Source organism: Danio rerio, chromosome 7 (genome assembly GCF_049306965.1).
Source record: "Danio rerio strain Tuebingen ecotype United States chromosome 7, GRCz12tu, whole genome shotgun sequence".
NCBI classification, from domain to species: Eukaryota; Metazoa; Chordata; class Actinopteri; order Cypriniformes; family Danionidae; genus Danio; species Danio rerio.
Window position 1 is genome coordinate 40138530 of NC_133182.1, and position 18737 is coordinate 40157266.

The window sequence follows — 18737 nt, forward strand, 5'->3', positions numbered from 1 at the left end:
AGCAGAGTAAAGCGGTAAGCACGAGCATGTCTGAGGTCTGGAGGTATTATAAAGTTAATAACAGCAACATTGCCAAAGCAAACTGTGAGATATGTAAACTTGGGATTATCTGCCAGGTATTTTAAGTTGAGGTGCTGCTTTTTTTAATTTTCTTTAAATTTACTGCTGCACTAAAGTCCAAAAGTGAAGAATTTATTATTTGATTGTTCAAGTTACCTCAAAGAAGTGCTCTGTTGTTAAATGTTGAAATAAGCTGAATTAAATAAAAAAGTAAGGAACATCCTGGATGTTTCTTCACTCTTCTTTATTCTTTTTTTATGTATTATAAAAGTATCTGATCGGGTAACCATATCAGTAGATACTCAAAATCAAATGACTCAATTTTTTTAGATTAAAAAGACATACAAACAAGACCAAATCATTTCTTCTGGCTGCTGACCATGATTGAGGTCTAATGAAATAATAACAAACATCAAGTAAAGTAAAGTATGGTGTCACTTCAGACATGTTATGAACACACACAGAAAGAGAATAGGCTGTGAATTAAAGGTAGTAACGTAGGTCTAAATAGTGTAAATAATGAAGGTGAATAACATAATATCCCTTTAAAGGGATAATTCACCCAAAAATGAAAATAAACTCACTGATTGTGACCCTTGTGTGGGGTCATATCTTTATGTGTTTTTTTAATCTGTTGAACACAAATGTGGCACGGTGGCTCAGTGGTTAGCACTGTCTCCTCATAGAAAGAAGGTCGCTGGTTCGAGTCCTGCTTGGGTCGGTTGGCGTATCTGTGGGGAGTTTGCATGTTCTCCCCATGTTTGTGTTGTATTTCTCCGGGTGCTCCTGATACAGTCCAAAGGCATGCGGTACAGGTGAATTTAATAAACTAAATTGGCCTTAGAGTATGAGTGTGTTTTGATATTTCCCAGTAGCGGGTTGAAGTTGTAAGGGCATCCGCTTTGTAAAACATGCTGGAATAATTGGCAGTTCATTCCACTGTGGCAACCCCTGATGAATAAAGGGACTGAGCCAAAGGAAAATGAATGAATGAATGAACACAAAAGAGCATATTTTGTAGAAAGCTGAAAATCAGTAGCCACTGACATCTAACATATGAAAAACATATGAAAGTCAATGGTTACAGGTTTCTTCTTCGTTTGTGTTTAACAGAGTAAAGAAAGTCGAACAGATATGGAACAAGGATGAGTAAATGATGACAGGATGTTCATTTTTTAAATGAACTATCCCTTTAAGGTGTGCTTATAGTGCTAAATGTAATAAACAGGTAATGAAAGAGTAAACTTCACCTTCACAGAGGCTGTTTCTGAACGTCCTGCTGATAATCTTCTGCTGAAATCTGCCGCACAAAGACAGTCTCTTTCTGGCTATATTCTCAGTTGATGTGGGATTAAGCACACAGACACACATGTGTGGGCCATGTGGCATCTGGCTATGGCAGATAAGGCAACTGTTGATTAGTGCGATGAATGTCATCTTTGACAGAGAGCAGTGAGAAGAGGGTCATACAGAAAGACACCGCAGTCTAGTCCAGCTAATCTCTTTCTATCTCAGTTTATTTTTACATTTCAAAATATTGGCATAATTGTCTACATGAAATATAATTGGCTGCTTGACATTGCCATTTGACACTCAATCCCACTGACACCCTAGAGCTGAGGTTCACTTTTAAATGCAATTGCTAATTTACTGTAATAACAGATCCTTTTTATGCATAAAACACTTTCGCTTAGACACTGCTTAAGCTGAAATTGATGTTTTAGTTCATTTGTAACCAGTCGCTGAAATAAAAAAGACTGTTTGGGTGTTTTTGACAGACACTAAGAGAAAATGATAGAGATTTTATTTGGTTAAATTTTCAAATTCATATCATACATTAATATTTATTAAAGTAATCATTTAGAAGGAGCTTTTATGTAAAGAGACTTACAAATTATATGTGTGCAAATTCAGTTTGTATCTATTTATACTGTACATACGCTTCTTTTTACTGTGCCAGTAAACCTCCTCTAATCAAAGCGAATGAGAGCGTGTGTGCCTGTGTGTGCGTGTGCCCATCAGATGTGGCTCTCAACAGTGTTGATCAGCGCTTCTACAAATAGTGAAGCTGTTAGATTATGTACTTGATATGATGGTAGTGTCTGAAGCAAGGTGGCTTTTTAGAAGCAAAACTATATTATTGATCAAGTAGTGTGGCAGAATTAATAACAAGGTTTTGTGTGTGAGCAAGACTCTAAATTTGGGTCTTTCATAAAGCTTATTTGGCCATCATATACTCTATTTGTTTTCTCTTGGCTGCCCGCTTTGCAGCAGTCTCTTTAGATAATACAAATAACCTCATAAAATATAATTGTTTGTCATTTTTATTAGATTTGCCCACATTTAGGCTTTCTAAAGTGATGTGTGACTGCTTCATGGCTGTTTAGTTTTCTTTTAATAGACAATAAGAATCCAGTGTTCAGCTGTCTTGGTCTGTAAGTTTTATATTCAGCCTGTAATTACCCTTTTTATTTGATTGTTAAACTATATGATGCATGCAAAACTAATAAAGCAGACTTTAAAATAATTCATCCTTGAAGATAATCAGTTTTATTAATAGTGTGTAAACTGGTATAGCTTTTGAGTTCATACACATTATCACCATAAAATGGCTAACACTTTATTTTGATGGTCCATTTGAGTATTAGTAGACTGTCTGCTTAATATCTGTTGAAACTGCTCCTTCAACAGACATTTAACTGATTATAACAAACTTAGCAAGTACATGTCAACTTATACTAACCCTAACCCCGACCTAAAAGTCTACTTATAATCTAATGAGAATTAGTTGGCATGTAGATGCAATGTAACTTAAATTCAACAAACCGACCATCAAAATAAATTGTGACCTAAAAATGCTAACTATTTTGTGTATATTGTTCTTGGTAAAAGCATTTCAATTGTTGAAAACCTTTTTAAGGCCACAGAAGAGCAGTGAAAACTCCATTTACATTCTAATCCAGTTGCATTTGTCTCTCTTACACCTCTTTCTGTTCGATGTGTCTGCTTAGTTTTTCACTCCAATTGCAACTACATCAGTTTTTATTGCATTCTGTATTGTGTTGTGGGACTTTTGTTATTGGATGTTTGTTGCATTAGCTCCAGTCAGCATGCTATTTAAAGCACCAGTGTGTTGAGTGCAAATAAATATAGGTATATTGAACATGAACATTTCATGATTGTTAGTGCATTCGGGCTAGGCTGAGTATTTCAGAAACTGCTAATCTACATTTTTGCACATAACCAACTCTGGGTTTTAGAGCTGATGGTCAGAAAAAAAGTACAAATATCCAGGGAGGATAAAATGCCTTGTTGTTACAAATGAGGTCTCCAGAAGAGTGCACTGTAATTGTAAATTGACTTTTCCAACATTTCCTGTAATACATGAATATTTTTATTGATATTATTGATACTATTTTTTTCCATTATTTATGCACATTACAATTTTATGTTTCCTCTAATGTCGTTAAATCAATGTTTACTGCATTATTTTAGTGTTACTCTGATATAGGGTTGGACGGTATGAGTAAAATTAAATTTTGATAATTTAAGCAGGAACAATTTTTTTCACAATAAATAAATAGGTATTACAGAAAAGTAAACAAAAAGGATTTAAAAATAAATAAATTACTTCAGGAAGATAAAGGACCTCACTTTAATGCATTGTTTCTTTTCTTTTTATTTTGGCCTTGATAAATATAGTAGGGATGCATGATACTGAATATTTAAAATGATCTTTTTAAACTTTATTTAGTATTTTTCAGAAGTAATTTTTCAATTTTTATTTCTTATCTGTGAACAAACCTTAGTATTAATATAAACGTTCCCAGATAACATATTTTCACATGCATAAAAAAAAAAAAAAAATAAAAAACACTTAAAATGGAAAAATGGTATATGTCAAAATCTATAAATGTTAAAAAAAATGTGGTTTTGACAAATATGTAACAAATTCTGGGAACATTTTCCTTAGTCTCACACAGCATTAGCCATGTCCACTTATTTACATGTCACAGATTACATATGTATTTACATATATAATCCTACCCCCAAACCTTATACCATGATGGTATTTGTGTGACAAAAAGCATTTTCAACGTTGTTGAAAAGCTTTCGTGATATGCTTTTAGTATTTTTGTGTATTACAATGGACAAAACAGATTTTTTGTAGGTAGGTCAATAGATAAGTGTATTCAATAGGTGTATTAACATTGTCATTCATTCATTTTCTTTTGGGCTTAGTGCCTTTATTAATTTGGGGTCGCCACAGCGGAATGAATCGCCAACTTATCCAGCATATGTTTTACGCAGCGGATGCCCTTCCAGCTGCAACCCATCATTGGGAAACATCCATACTCACTCATTCACACACATAGACTTCGGACAATTCAGCTCACCCAGTTTACCTATACTGCATGTCTTTGGACTGTGGGGGCAACCGGAGCATCCGGAGGAAACCCACGTAAACATGGGGAGAACATGCAAACTCCACACAGAAACGCCAACTGACCCAGCTGGGGTTCAAACCAGCGACCTTCTTGCTGTGAGGTGATTGTGCTACGCACTGCGCTACCCTGTGGCCATATTAACATATTATAATTTGAAAATACAGTATTTTACTGTAAATCTAAAATATGTTACTACTGTATTCTTTAGGGACAGATGATGGTTAATGGTAGGCTCTGGCAACCACAACTGCCATAGATAATACTAATTTTTTTAGCAGTATTTTTTTGAACACACAACATGTCAAACTTTGAAGCACTTCTACAGCAGCAGAGAGACAGGACCTCCTGGTGTCTTATCCAAAAGACAGCAACCATCACTATACTGGGGAATTAGACCCACAGAGTAGAGGTCTGCATTCCCGCGGCTGTCCCGCGGGCGCCACTGGACCCGACCAGATTTCTACGGCGCGGGTATAAATTTCCGAATAAATCACGGGAGCGGTCGGTAACGGGTTTAATTTGGGACGGGAGCGGGCTGTCTAGCAATATCGCTCCCGACTCCCTAGTGAGCACGCGTATGTATGTGTGTAAATGAAATAGCGCGATGCTGTGTTTAGCTTGTTTGTTGCAGTGTGTGTGTGTATGTATGCGCACGCGCGAATGAAAGATGTGTGTGTGTGCGTGCACGCGAATGAGAGATAGAGCTTTGCCTGTGTTTGTGCTTGGTGCTTATGAGTGTGTGTTAGAGGGCGCACGCGCGCGAATGAGAGAGAAAGCTTTGTCTGTGTGTGCTTGGTGCTGTGCGTGTGTGTGTTTATACAGACAGCTTGTTATAGGCTGTCTGGACTGTATAACTGGGTGATTTTCGGTTTTGTTCTCCCCCCGCTCTTTAGCGGGATCGGGCGCGGCGGATAGAAAACGGGGCGGGTCGGGCAGCGGGACATCAAGTGCTTAATATAAGCGGGAGCGGTCGGGTTCCGGCTAAAACCTGGCGGGTGCGGGCGGGAGCGGGATTCAAAATTTAGTCCCGCGCAGATCTTTACCACAGAGGCCTCAGGGTGAGCACCCCCTGCTGGCCTCACTAATATGACTTCCAACATCAACTGTTGGTCTCCCATTGAGGTACTAACTAGACTCAGCCCTGCTTAGCTTCAGTTTTTTTTGTTCTTGGAACACTTGGGTTTAAAACACCACCATCCACATGAGTATTGTTGCTGACCATATCTTTATGACTACATCTTGTGATGGCTTCTTCCTGCAGGATAACTTGTCAAGTCACAAAACTCAGACAGGTTTATTTGTCATGTAAGTTGAAGAATGCGCATGATACTGTTATAAACTAAAAAAAAAAAAAAAACTTGTGATGATTTATGTTCGCCATTTATCAGTTTATAAGTGTACTTGTTTTCCAGTTGCAGAGATTGCTGGCATCAGGTCTATACGAGCAACATGTGTTCATTGATGTGCTGATCTGGCAGCAGCAGGAGTCAGATTATCTCTCAGAGCTACAAAGAACAGGGTGTGTTGATCTGCAGGTGGAGACTCAAGCCTGAAAGTCAAATCAGATAACAGGAAAAGGAACAAGTGAAATTTGAGCAAGAGTTTTATTCTGCTGTATTGATGACAGACTTTACTCTTTAGTTCTTCATTGATCAGTGAGATTCTTCTCCCTTGTTGATCTTTGAAGATCAGGTGTAAGAGAGATGATAAAGTCATGTTTTCCTACTTTAGCCAGCACTGTTGACCCAAACTATTGATTTCGTTCATTGGTTGTAATCCATCTGCTCCCTTGTTGAGTAATGTAGTAAATGGACTACAGCTGCACATTTAAAAGCTACAGAAATGTCAGGTAATATAACATAATATTTTCTGACTTGGCATTTTTATAGAGGAAGCAACCTTTTAGGATTAATTCCCAGAGAAATGTGCAATTCTTTTCTTTTGATGAATGCTTGAGGAACTACGTACCCACACTGTGTTATATATAGCATATATTTTATTATGATTCCAGCATTCAAATCTTTTTTTCCAAACTTTCTGCCAATAATGTTAGCAGCTTGTGTCCACCTGTACCAGTCATTGAAACATAATCATTATTTTTTCCAGAACATTCTTTTTTTTTCCCTTTCATGCATTTAGAGCAGTATAGATATACAGAATGTGCTGCAGCAGTCAGAATTTCCATGCCTTCTTTAACATCCCTCCCACACTCCAGTTTGGAAAATGGGAGATTTCTGGAGATCATAGTGTCACATTCATATAAGATGGCCATTGGACTCTCTTCAGCATGGTATATAGTGCATGATGATGAGTGAGTGAGTGCCTCCCTATTAATTTACTTTGGCGTGGAATAGAGATTTTTCTTAAGCATATACTTATCAAAAGCACAATTAAAGCTATATTGTGATATATTATTGCAGTTAAAAATAACCTTTCACTTTGAATATATTCAGTTTATTTTAAAATGAAGTTTATTCATTTCATTCAATTCGAATTTTCCGCCTTCATTAATCCAGTTTTTATACAGCCACTATTATGGATTTTTAAAAATTCCCTTTCGTGCTGTGTGCAACAAAGCACTAAGTGAATAAAAACATCCTGCTGACGTTTAAATTTACACAATTATTTAAAACAATAAAATCTCAAAAGTTAACAGAAAGTCGTTTAAATAATTAATCTTGCATTCGAATCTTTTACCTTTTACATGTTATCCTTACCATATTTACGTCGACACAAAACAAGACCAAATACAAGGTATCAGATCAGATCAAATGTGAACACGCCCTTCCCTTTGAAGACTAATTGGTGTGTGGCTAATCATGACTGAAGATGAGTGATAATAAATGAGTGAACATTTTGATGAATAATACAATAATCTACCCTGCATTGCGGGATTCTCTGGACATTTGTTAAAGCAAGGATCAGCAAAGACTATTAAAGGGGTGGTCCAGAGTGTCTTTTTAAGGATTGGTTGTGTTTATAAGATGCAAAGCATTGTGTGCTCATGCTTCATTTGTAAAAAAAAAAATTACCTTACTTTGATTATATACAGCTATTCAGCTAACATGAAAACGACTGTCATATTTCCTAGTTCCTCCGAAAGGGTGCCCTCAAAAGGCTCTGATTGGTCAGCTAACATAATGTGCTGTGATTCATGGATTGGCTCCAGAAAGCATCACGCCTCTAATTTATGCAAGTAACCTGAAGCATTTGTGATCTCACTAACCTGGATGTATTTTTTGTAGTCTCTATTTTTTTGTAGTTTTCCTGCCCAATTGGGCGATTTTAAATTTGATTGTGCGGGTAATAAATGGCATTGGCAAGTTAACAAAATTTGGGCGGTTTTGAAACGTACATTTTATATGCAACTTATTTAACAAACATAACTGTGTGCTCCTACTCTATTCAGTTTGTAGTGACCAGTGCATACCGCAAACAGCGTGGGTTCATGCGTGGGGTTCAAAAGGAGTTGAAGGAAAGTTGTATCAAAATCTGATTCCCCAACAAATCTGACTCCTCTCTCTATCCAGTTATATTGTGCTTCTGTGACTGCTGGTGTTGGTTGCTGTATGGTTAGAAATTATGACAGTTAAAGTAACTAGGTTAATTTCGATTTGAATGAATTAAATAAAAAAAATATATATATTAATCTAATATTTTGGATTTTTTTTGTGCATTGGGTTTTGGACAGCTTTTGGGCTTGAAAAAGTCGGCTGTATCTGGCAACACTGTTTGTCAGACCTTGACAGGAACTTTGTCAGTACACAGTTTACAATGAAAGTGTTTCTGACCTTGCATACATATCAGCCTGTTGTTGGAGATCCCAAAAAACTAAATATGGCATTTTTAATGCAAAATTGTGGCTCTCTAATGTCACGATCAAGCATAATGTGAATTTTATTATTCTTATATCAACATATTACTTTAGAAAAGAAACTGTGATACGTTATTTTCAAAGCCCTTTGATTCATGTAAAAACAAATTGTGTGAGATTGCATTAATTGTTCAACATGATATTTACTATTTATTTAATACCGATCATAGTCATAGTTAAAAAATAATAAAACATGTATACGAAATATGCATTATATATAACTAATGACTTTAAATATTTATTTCAAAAAATGATTTAACTATTATAATGAGCTAATTGTAAAACGGACAGAGAGAACAGATATTCATTATTCATCATCATTCGTATGCATAATTAATTATTCATTGTTTGCATGTTGGTGTCAAACAACAGAGGAAAAAAGAGTGAGCTAAACCATCCTGTTAAGATCTGCTTTTTGATTGACAGTTTGTTGTGAGTAACACTCGTCATGTGAGTCTAAGTATGTGTGACTAATCTATCTGTCAATAGTTACTCATTTATTTTACCATTAATAGACATCGTGCTTCCACCAGGCAGCATATACGTCTACCCTGTCATGATGCAGAGTGTGTGTGTGTGTGTGTGTGTGTTTATGTGTGAGCGTCTCAGATTTGGACTGTTTTCACTTTAATGAGGCCACATGAATACCTGCACTTGACCTTCAAAAGAGCTGCTGACAGATTCATCTCTGTCTCTCCTGCTCACACAGACATGCATTACATTTACAGAGAACTGACACATTTTTTCTGACACAAGCGTTACTGATCTTAGTCTTGTAGGTTTCCCAGAGGGACACTGATTATTTGAACATTCCATAGCTGTACTTCAGTTGTTTTTTTTTTTTCTTTTAGTACATAATATTGTCAAAGCATTTCTTGAGTGATTAATTTTGGCAAGCATGTTTCAGGGAGGTACATATTGTAAAAGGGAATGTAACAAGCTTTTTATGAACAACATTTTGCCATCAATTTCACTGTTAAGATTTAATAGTTTGGAATGCATGTATAATTTGAGTAGGTACTGAACTATATTTTTTGGAAAAAGTGTTTGATATATAGTTAATATGGGTAGTGTGAATGAAATGTGTACATTTGCCATGATGTTTCATGTCTTTCACTTCCATTCATAAATCCATTACTGTGACCTCATGTGAAGGACATTCAAAGTGTCCTTCAAATGTCCACTTAAGTATCTCATCTACCATAGTAGGTCATTTAGGTTGGTTTTTGCCTATTATTTTCAAATATATTGAATTTAAACATGGTACATGGCTCATGTACTGTTTTACAATTACATTACATTTAAACATTTAGCAGACGATTTTATCCAAAGCGACTTTCACCCATGAAAACACACTAAGGGAGCAGTTGGGTGTTCAGTGATTTGCTCAGGGGAATCACCTCAGCAGTGGCATGAGGTGGATATTTCAACCAAAAATCCCTGCTGGTACCAAACCTGTGACCTTTGGAGCGCAAGTTCAACTCTCTAACCATTGCCCATTTTCAACATGCATAGTATATAGTATAGATAGCATATACACTCATTGGCCAATTTATAAGGTACATCTTACTAGTACCAGGTTGGACCCTGTTTACCTTTAGAAAGATTTGCAGATTTGTCGGCTGCACATACATCATGCGAATCTCCCATTCCACCACATCCCAAAGGTGCTCTATTAGATTGAAATCTGGTGACTGTGGAGGCCATTTGTGTACAGTGAACTCATTGTCATGTTCAAGAAACCAGAGATGAGATGATTCATGCTTTATGACATGGTGCGTTATCCTGCTGGAAGAAGACATCAGAAGATGGGTACACTGTGGTCATAAAGGTATGGACAGGGTCAGCAACAATACTTAGGTAGGCTGTGGCATCGACATGATGCTCAATTGGTACTAAATGACCCAAAGTGGATCAAAAATACAGTATATCCCCCACACACATCACTACCATCAGCCTGAACCATTGATACAAGGCAGGATGGATCCATGCTTTCATGTTGTCGATGCCAAATTCTGACCCTACCATCCAAATGTTGCAACAGAAATGGAGACTCATCAGACCTGGCAACGTTTTTCCAATCTTCTATTGTCCAATTTTGGTGAGCCTGTGCAAATTGTAGCCTCAGTTTCCTGTTCTTAGCTGACAAGAGTGGTACCCGGTGTGGTTTTCTGCTGCTGTAACCCATCTGCCTCAAGTTTGGAAGTGTTGTGTGTTCAGAGATGCTCTTCTACATTTAAACGAGTGGTTAATTGAGTTACTAATGATGGTTGTGCGTGAAAATTCCAATAGATCAGCAGTTTCTAAAATACACAGACCAACCTGTCTGCCAACAACCATGCTATGTTCAAAGTCACTTAAACCACCTTTCTTCCTCATTCTGATGCTCAGTTTGAACTGCAGCAGATCGTCTTGACCATGTCTACATGCCTAAATACATTGAGTTGCTGCCATGTGATTGACTGATTAGACTTTTGCTTTAATGGGCAGTTGGACAGGTGTACCTAATAAAGTGACTGGTGAGTGTAATACTGTATATAGTACATTAGTATACAGTTTTGGATGCAGCATTAGTTTCCAATTATTTTGTTTTATGTCATCAAACTGATATCAGACAGACTTCTTTGACAGCATCACAATATATCATCAAGTAGAAAAAAATAGAGAGCGCTGGTGATAAGGGAATTTTTGCTCACTATAGTTGTAACTTCTCACTGGAAAAGCCCTAAAAAAGAGGAGAAGGTTGACCAAAAACATATATTTACACACAAAATGATACCAATATGACACCTTCAGATGCCGTGTTGATTTTTTGGCTCAACTGTCAGAAATGGAAAGCACAGGATTGTGGGATATGCAAAGCAGAGAACATCGATCCTGCCTTCAAAAATCAGACGGAACCTCTTGAGACAGAAAGTGAAGTAGAATTTATATTATGACATATCTTGATGTCTTCCTGGCTTAGAATCCTGACTAATAATGTAGCGTTTTAAAGCTTTTGGATGCAGCCATTATAAATATTAGCCTTATGAAAAAGAACCATTTAGCCGTGTAATGCCAAAGTTACTTATGAAACAGGCAGGCTCTAAGCTCATGTTATTGACAGCCAACGTCAGGCTCCATAATTACTGCAGGGAAGCCCCCAGCACACCACTATCTCACACCTGAAGCCCCTGTGTGCCCCCCTTAAACAGACACTAATGAGGAGATCATTAATTAAGGCCAAAATGAGCAACTCTGAGCTCTTGCACCATGAGGAAATCAATTAAAGGTTACACACTTGCTTAATTAGGCTGTCAGAAATGGGGATAGAGACACCCACAACACAGGCCTCTGGAGATAGTAAAGAGACCCCCTTTTTCTACCTCCAGAGGCCTGTGTTGTGGGTGTCTCTATCCCTATTTCTGACAGCCTAATTGTAATTCTAGCCTTTTGTGAGCACTTAGATGCTGACTCTGTTACTACTATTTAAATGTTGTCATGGAGAGATTTAAACAGTCCTAACCTGCTGCTGATGATGAAATCCTGCTACTTGTGATTCTGCCACATCGACTGATTAATTATGAAAGATGGGTGACCAGTTAATTGGCTCCCTGAAATATTTCACAGTTATTCCCTGTCATGTTTTAATTGCAAATCAACATGAAGATCATAAAATGAGTTGTGCACCGGTGCTGAATTATTGTTGTGGTTTCTTTTAGTAAAAGTAAAATAAAAACTGAATGTTGCAAGATATCTTAGGAGTAGAGATGCATAGATTTATTAGCCACTGGAACTTAAAACTATCGCCACAAAGTAAAATCAAACAAAGCAAAAAAATAAAAAATGTGTCATAACTAATCAATGGTTTATTATTTAACTGCAGGAAGATACAGAGTTGTACAATGTTTGTTGAAAAATCCAACATTTTCCTCTGGGTAAAATAATCAAATACTTAGGGTGCTTTCACACCTGTGAATCAACTCAGTTGTTCTGAAACAGAGACATCAAATGTTACATTGTTGCTCTTTGCTCTTGGTGCGGTTGGCTTTCACACTGCAAAGTTTCTAATCGGACCAAAAGAGCTAAAACAAGTCACGTGCGAGTAAACTCTCTTCACATTGCTCAGAGTGCTGAGCGGGACTCTGCAAAATAAATCCAAATTTAGAAGAAACTATCCAAATTTCTAAATCCAAATTTAGAAGAAACTATGAAATTCTGCAACCAAAAACATGGATATTATTATTCTTATTACTTATGCTTATTGCTTAAATGATTACTACACTTACAGGTTCTTTTTCAGCACTGGAAAAAAGGGTGGCTGGTCATCCTGTTTGTGTAAATTATAAAGTCCAATTTCCATGAAAGTTCTCCCATTGGCAAAAATTCTGCATTGTATGAGCTTATACAACAGCTATAATCGTACCTCGTACACCTGACTTAAAGGTTCAAGTCAACCTGGAATAGTTTTTTTGATATTTTAACATATGTGTGTGTGTGTGTTGAACATCAGTTAAGAAAAAGTTAGCACCTGTCAGCTTTAATTGTGGATGATTTTGAGCATTTGTCAGCTAATCGTATCTTCCTGATGTAAAATATTTTAGGGCGGGATTAAAATCGGTCACCTAGCGCGCAACCCCTACTGGAGTAATGTCACGTCGGTTTCCCATTATTATTCATAGCTGAGTTTTCTTATCCTATGAGAAGACCCTGCTTCTTAATTATTCATGAGAGCACATGGTTTTCCGAAGGCAAGGCAGGCCTGCCAAGCTGTGAGACCCAATGGCTGGGTGAGACCGCGTCCAAGGGTTGCATGTGTTTGTTTCCATGATCCACATTTTTTTTCCTCAACAATGCTGTCCAGGCTGGTTGTAACGTTGGGGAGTGACACATACAACTGAAGGTAAGATCCAATATGCAGGTTTATTCACAGTCAGGCAAGCGGTGGTCAACACAGGTGCAAACAGGTATGTGAGGACAATCCAGAATCACAGTCGAATACAGGCAAGAGGTCAGAAAGGCAGGCGGCAGGCAAAGACAAAGAGGCTAACAAGGCTAACGGTCGGTACACAAGATAACTAGACTGGGAAACGCGTTGTAATGCTACTGTGACAGATAACAAGACTCGGCAAACTGAAGGGGTGAATGTGTGGCTTAAATAGTGTGTGTTAATCAGTCTCTGACAATCCTCAGGTGGTGTGAATGTAATCAGTCTAGATGAGGAAGCATGTGTGAGTGTGACCAGAGTGCATGTATGAATATGTAGTCCAGAAATGGCAGATTTGTAGTCCATGGTTATTGTAGAACAAGGTTCTTATGGGAAATGATCGCTGGTAATCGTGTACTGGAACAGCAAAGCTGTTGGTTTGCAGCAAGCATTTTTTGTTGGGAGAGCTGTACGAGAATTTGAGAATGGTGTACTTTGTCTTTTATCAGTTGAGTTCGTTACCTTTCAGGCATCACCTATATCATGCTTCTGCATTTGCCTATTTTAAATTCTCGATTACCGGCAGGGCTAACGGTTGAAAAAGATAGAGATAGAGACCTGCTGCACTGCTATCCACTGTGTCTTCATTCAGACCCAGGGATTGAGAAGGAGAGAAGTCATTTATAGTGTTTATATGAACATGATTATCTTTATGATGATATAACAAATTGTGGTTGTGTTTATGAAATTACTTATAACATATGTAGCAAGGCATTAAATTTCTTAGGTTTTATTTCTTTGCATTTTAACTTTGTAAACTATAAGATTATGGCTCTCCTCATGGTTCGTGTCTGACTTTGTGAGCTGACTGACAGTTGTTCTCTCCCCTCTTTTTCCCCTGCTCTGCCGGCCATGCCCACTCTACCCTCTGCTCGCAGCGCTCCATGCCCATCATGAAGCAATTTTTTTTTTTAATTCAGAGGTAGACTTGAACTGAAAGAGAGGGGTTTCAAGGTCCTCTAAAGGATGTAGAGCCCACCGAAAACATGTCAACTTTCATAAGTCATCAAGCCTCTATAAATTACAGCATTTTACTTCAAAATTAAAATAGTAAGATGGCCAGAATGACTGAATACCATTCGATTCTGTAAGCTGTGCTGGATATAAACAAAAATTTTCAGAAATCTTAACCAGTAGGTGGAACATGCTCTGTGTAACACGTACCAGGTTTGATCTGCATTCTGTAATTACACTGAATAACCCATTAAATTAACATTAGACAGTGATTCATCAAAATTGTATTAGTCAGAAGTGTTTTATTAATATTAGTCAAAAGCATTTGTAAAGTGCACTCCTGTTTATGAGATACTGTAAGGTTCAATTCCTTCCCAGTTTTGTCTCATGAGAAGTGGATTGTGCATCTGCCTGCTACTGCATTCAACACATCACATATTGCTGTGATCAATTTTAATATGCCACACATTCCTCCACTGGTTCCCTCTCTCAGTGCGGCATTTGTGGTTAAGTCTTTTGTAAGTCTGTAGTTTAATGCGACCCTCTCTGCACCACATAAAACATCACAGTCTTCTGAATTGGGATACAATTTATTGCAACACTGCACTAATAATATACTGCTTTGTGCTTCATATTTTGGTTGTAGGTGAGTTTTTTTTCTGTATTGATCTGTAGCATGCAGAGCTTTCGGCTGGGTCTAGAGACAACCAGCCTTCATAAAACATTTGGTGGATGGTGGAGGTTTGCTGCTGTAGGTAAAAAAAGAAAATTTTGCCTTGTTCGTTGCAGATGTGCCACATAAATGATTACAACTTAAATTACACATGTAAAAAGTTTGCTGTAGAGTTTTACAAAAGGCAAGTTCTGTTTAAGGCTTTGATTTAGTTAAGCAAATATGTAAGAGTTTAGGATTGTTTATCATATTGCCTTTGTCACTGGTTCAAGTGCTCGCAAAAATCACTGCGATTCATGTAAAATGACAGAATGGACCTTACAGTTAAGGAGAAAACAATATACCTTAGTTTTCATTTTTAAAGCTTTAGTTAGTAAATTACCACAATATAAATCTAATTTGCTACTGATTTAAATAAATCTAATTTGCTAAATTTGTACTGTTTAAATACTTACAATACCAGATTAGTAGAAATACTCTTACTTAAGATGCTGTTTCAGGTCGATATGCATTCTCTAAATATGTTCCAAATGTATAGAATGAGCTTCAACATATCTTACATATGAAATCCGTACCATCTATCGCTATATTTGAAAATATTTTAAAGACTGTCAATTAAGAAATGTGTATGTTTTAACAATTGATTATGGTTTGTACAATTTTTGTGTGTATGACATGTTTTTTTTTTTTTTTTTTTTTATAACTGTTCTATGCTGCCTGTCTTGACCAAGACTCCCTGGTAGAAGAGATAATGTATTTCAATTAGACATTCCTTTTAAAATAATTAAATAAATAAATACAGAGTCTAGGATTAGAGTTTTATTACAGTACTATGTTCCTGCCATGTTAAATATTTGGTAACATATTTTTACTCTAACTGATGCACCATGTAGCTTTTTATCTGTTAAAAAGCCATGTCAGAAGATGTATCCATCTCAATGTCTTGAGATGTTCTAGAGTAGACAGTGGTTCTCCTCAAGGTCAGATAATAGAGATGCTCTCATCATAAATGCAAAATCTTTGCCAAAATGATCTCTTGATGAAAATAAACTTTCTAACATTGCAAATGGGTTGTTGCCATGATGAATGTACACCATAATCAAAGCTAAATATTATACTAAATATGGTCATTATCTGTCCTTGAGCAGAGGCACTCTGTAAAATCTCAGTCGGGGTTCGGGTCAATTGCTGGTCAGTTCATCTGTCAAAATAACCCCTCATTCATCCTTTAAGGCTGATGAATATTTGCATTATCAACCTAGATTATATTTCGACATGGTTATTTAAGAAATAAATCTGGGTAACAAGGTTGCATTAAGCTCTGGAAGCTGTGAATAGAAAATAAAACAGCTCATATAATTTTAGTTTGACCTCTTAATGATGATGATCAGCATTTTCTGAAGGTTAAACACGTCCTTTCACAGACCGTTTGTTGCGAGACCTAGTTTTCTGAGGAAAGTGCCTATTATCTGTAACACTGAAGGCCTTTATTAAGAAGGCGTGTTTATCTTTGTATTAATTTTAAAAAATCCAACAACCTTGTGAATAATTTTCAGTGTTCCTGTGTTAATTATCAAAAGTTGTTTTATGTAAAATAGTTCTTTTGTTTTTTCTTTATGACCTCCTTGCAGAGTACAGAGAAAATGTCCAATATTGTCCTGTCAGCAGTTATGATTATTAGGGTCACACTGGGTTAACTGTCCAGTGATCTCTGATCTCCCCGGCAATGGAAGATTAATCATGAAATACAGCAGTTTTCTTCATTTTTGACTCCTCCTTCACCTCCTTTGTTTCAAATATCACCTTCTACACTTTTTATTACCCTCAGCCAGGTCGGAGCGTTTCATTTTTCACATTATCTTTTCTTTCTGTTTTGTTACAGTGTGTGCTGCCACGCAGCAGCACTAAAATGTACTTATTGATGGCTTTCTGGAGATCTTCAATGATATCTTTGTTCTTTGTGTAAAAGACTATGCAGGTTCTTTTTTAATCAATTATGCATGTGACAGTATGCAATCACAATCTTGATGAAGCTGATGAATTATGCAGGCTCATCTAATTAAATCTCTCTCCCGATTTATCTTTTCTAGCTCACTTAATCTTGGTTTATTCCAATCTCTTGACATCTCTTTTGCTCTTTATCATCATATAACCTTATCTTTTTCACAACGAGGGAGTGGCTGATTCTTTTGTTTATTATTGTTAGATATCTTGCATGGGCTGCTTTGTCTTGAAATTAATTATTCAAAATAATTGTTGTGGCTTAACGCAATTATAGTCACAGCCTTATTTAATTATATTAACAGGAAAATGACTAGAAAGCAAGTCAGAGAGAGGAACTCCTTAACATTCATAATAACTACATTCATGTTACAAAACTTTTTTTTTTAAACATGTGCCTAGTAGGGCTTCACGATATTGGAAAAAACTGACAATGCAATTTTTCATTTACTACGATATACAGTAGTCAACATTTGAAGTGGATCAAAAAAGCCTAAGACCTAAAACAAGAACGGCCATTCTTCACTAATTTATGCACAACTTTGATGAAAGGTTTTGATCCACTTCAAATGTTGAATACTGTATATTGCAATATAAATGCAATTTCAGCAAATGAATTGAATACCTGGTAAAGAATTCAGAATTTAGATGGATTGGGATTATTCTGTAGGGGACCATTTCTGCATTAAATCTCATTTTAAAACTGACAAGCAAAGTTATACAACAGAAAAAAATATGCAAATAAACAATGATTTATGATTTTCTAGGGAATTAAACAGTAATAGAAATTAAATAATCACAGTAAAAAAAAATAATAATAACAATAATAATAATAATAATAATAATAATAATAATAATAATACCACCAACAGTACTAACACAACTGTATCGTTTTGAGTGCATAATTATAATATGTAAAATTAATGTTGTAAAAGCTACAAACACATCATTTATTTTGCCCAAAAGACTTAACTTTGCTTCAAAATCTTAAGTCAGGTCCTTAAAACACATGCAAAATATAAACTTAAGCTAATAAACTAAGGTTAAAATTTGAAATTACTTCACTATGTTGGTAACTGTAGTGTCTGTTCAACTATAAAATTGTAATGTGAATGGGACGCTGGACAAAGGAGTGCGGATCCAAATGCAGGTTCAATTTTAAAAATACTCAGACAATGTATGGTCAATACAGGGGTAAATGGGTATATCCAGATAATCCGGAGTCGTAAACAAATAACAGGTGAGTGGTCAGAAGGCAGGTTGAAAACAATGTAAAACAAACAAGTCGATGTTCTAATAAGGCAAGGAAAACTTGTCGTAATGTTCACAATATTGTAACAAGACTCAGCACGTGTGCATGTGTGCTGTGTATTTAGTCCTTGTAATTAGTCTATAATGATCCTCTGGCTGTGAGTGTGTGCAATCAGCAGAATCTGGAACAGGTGCATGTGAACAGACTGGAACTTGTAGTCCACATAATGGTGAATTTGTAGTCCGTAGTCAGGATTAGATTGCTGGTGATTGTGACAAATGTCAACTTCATTCCAGATCCCTCTGATGTGACTAGTGCGGACTCGCACATGCGATATCAATGCAGCCCTAGTACCTATATAATGAAAATCCTTTGAATGTGCCCATCAGACAAAATGTGCTAGAGACTTCTTTTTGTTACTGGAATAAAATAAGAACAAGCTTCCTCATGAGTCTGATTACTTGCAAGGGTTCAAGTGTTTTTTGTTTTTTTGTGTGATCACACCTGCA

General features: G+C 36.5%; 2 protein-coding genes across 9 annotated transcripts in view; both read left to right on the plus strand.

Annotated features, from left to right (window-relative positions):
* Positions 1-18737, plus strand: part of esyt2b (extended synaptotagmin-like protein 2b) — an 860030-nt gene that overhangs the window by 453597 nt on the left and 387696 nt on the right. The gene's annotated exons all lie outside the window — the stretch shown is intronic.
* Positions 1-18737, plus strand: part of sorcs2 (sortilin-related VPS10 domain containing receptor 2) — a 299601-nt gene that overhangs the window by 37859 nt on the left and 243005 nt on the right. The window lies entirely within an intron of this gene.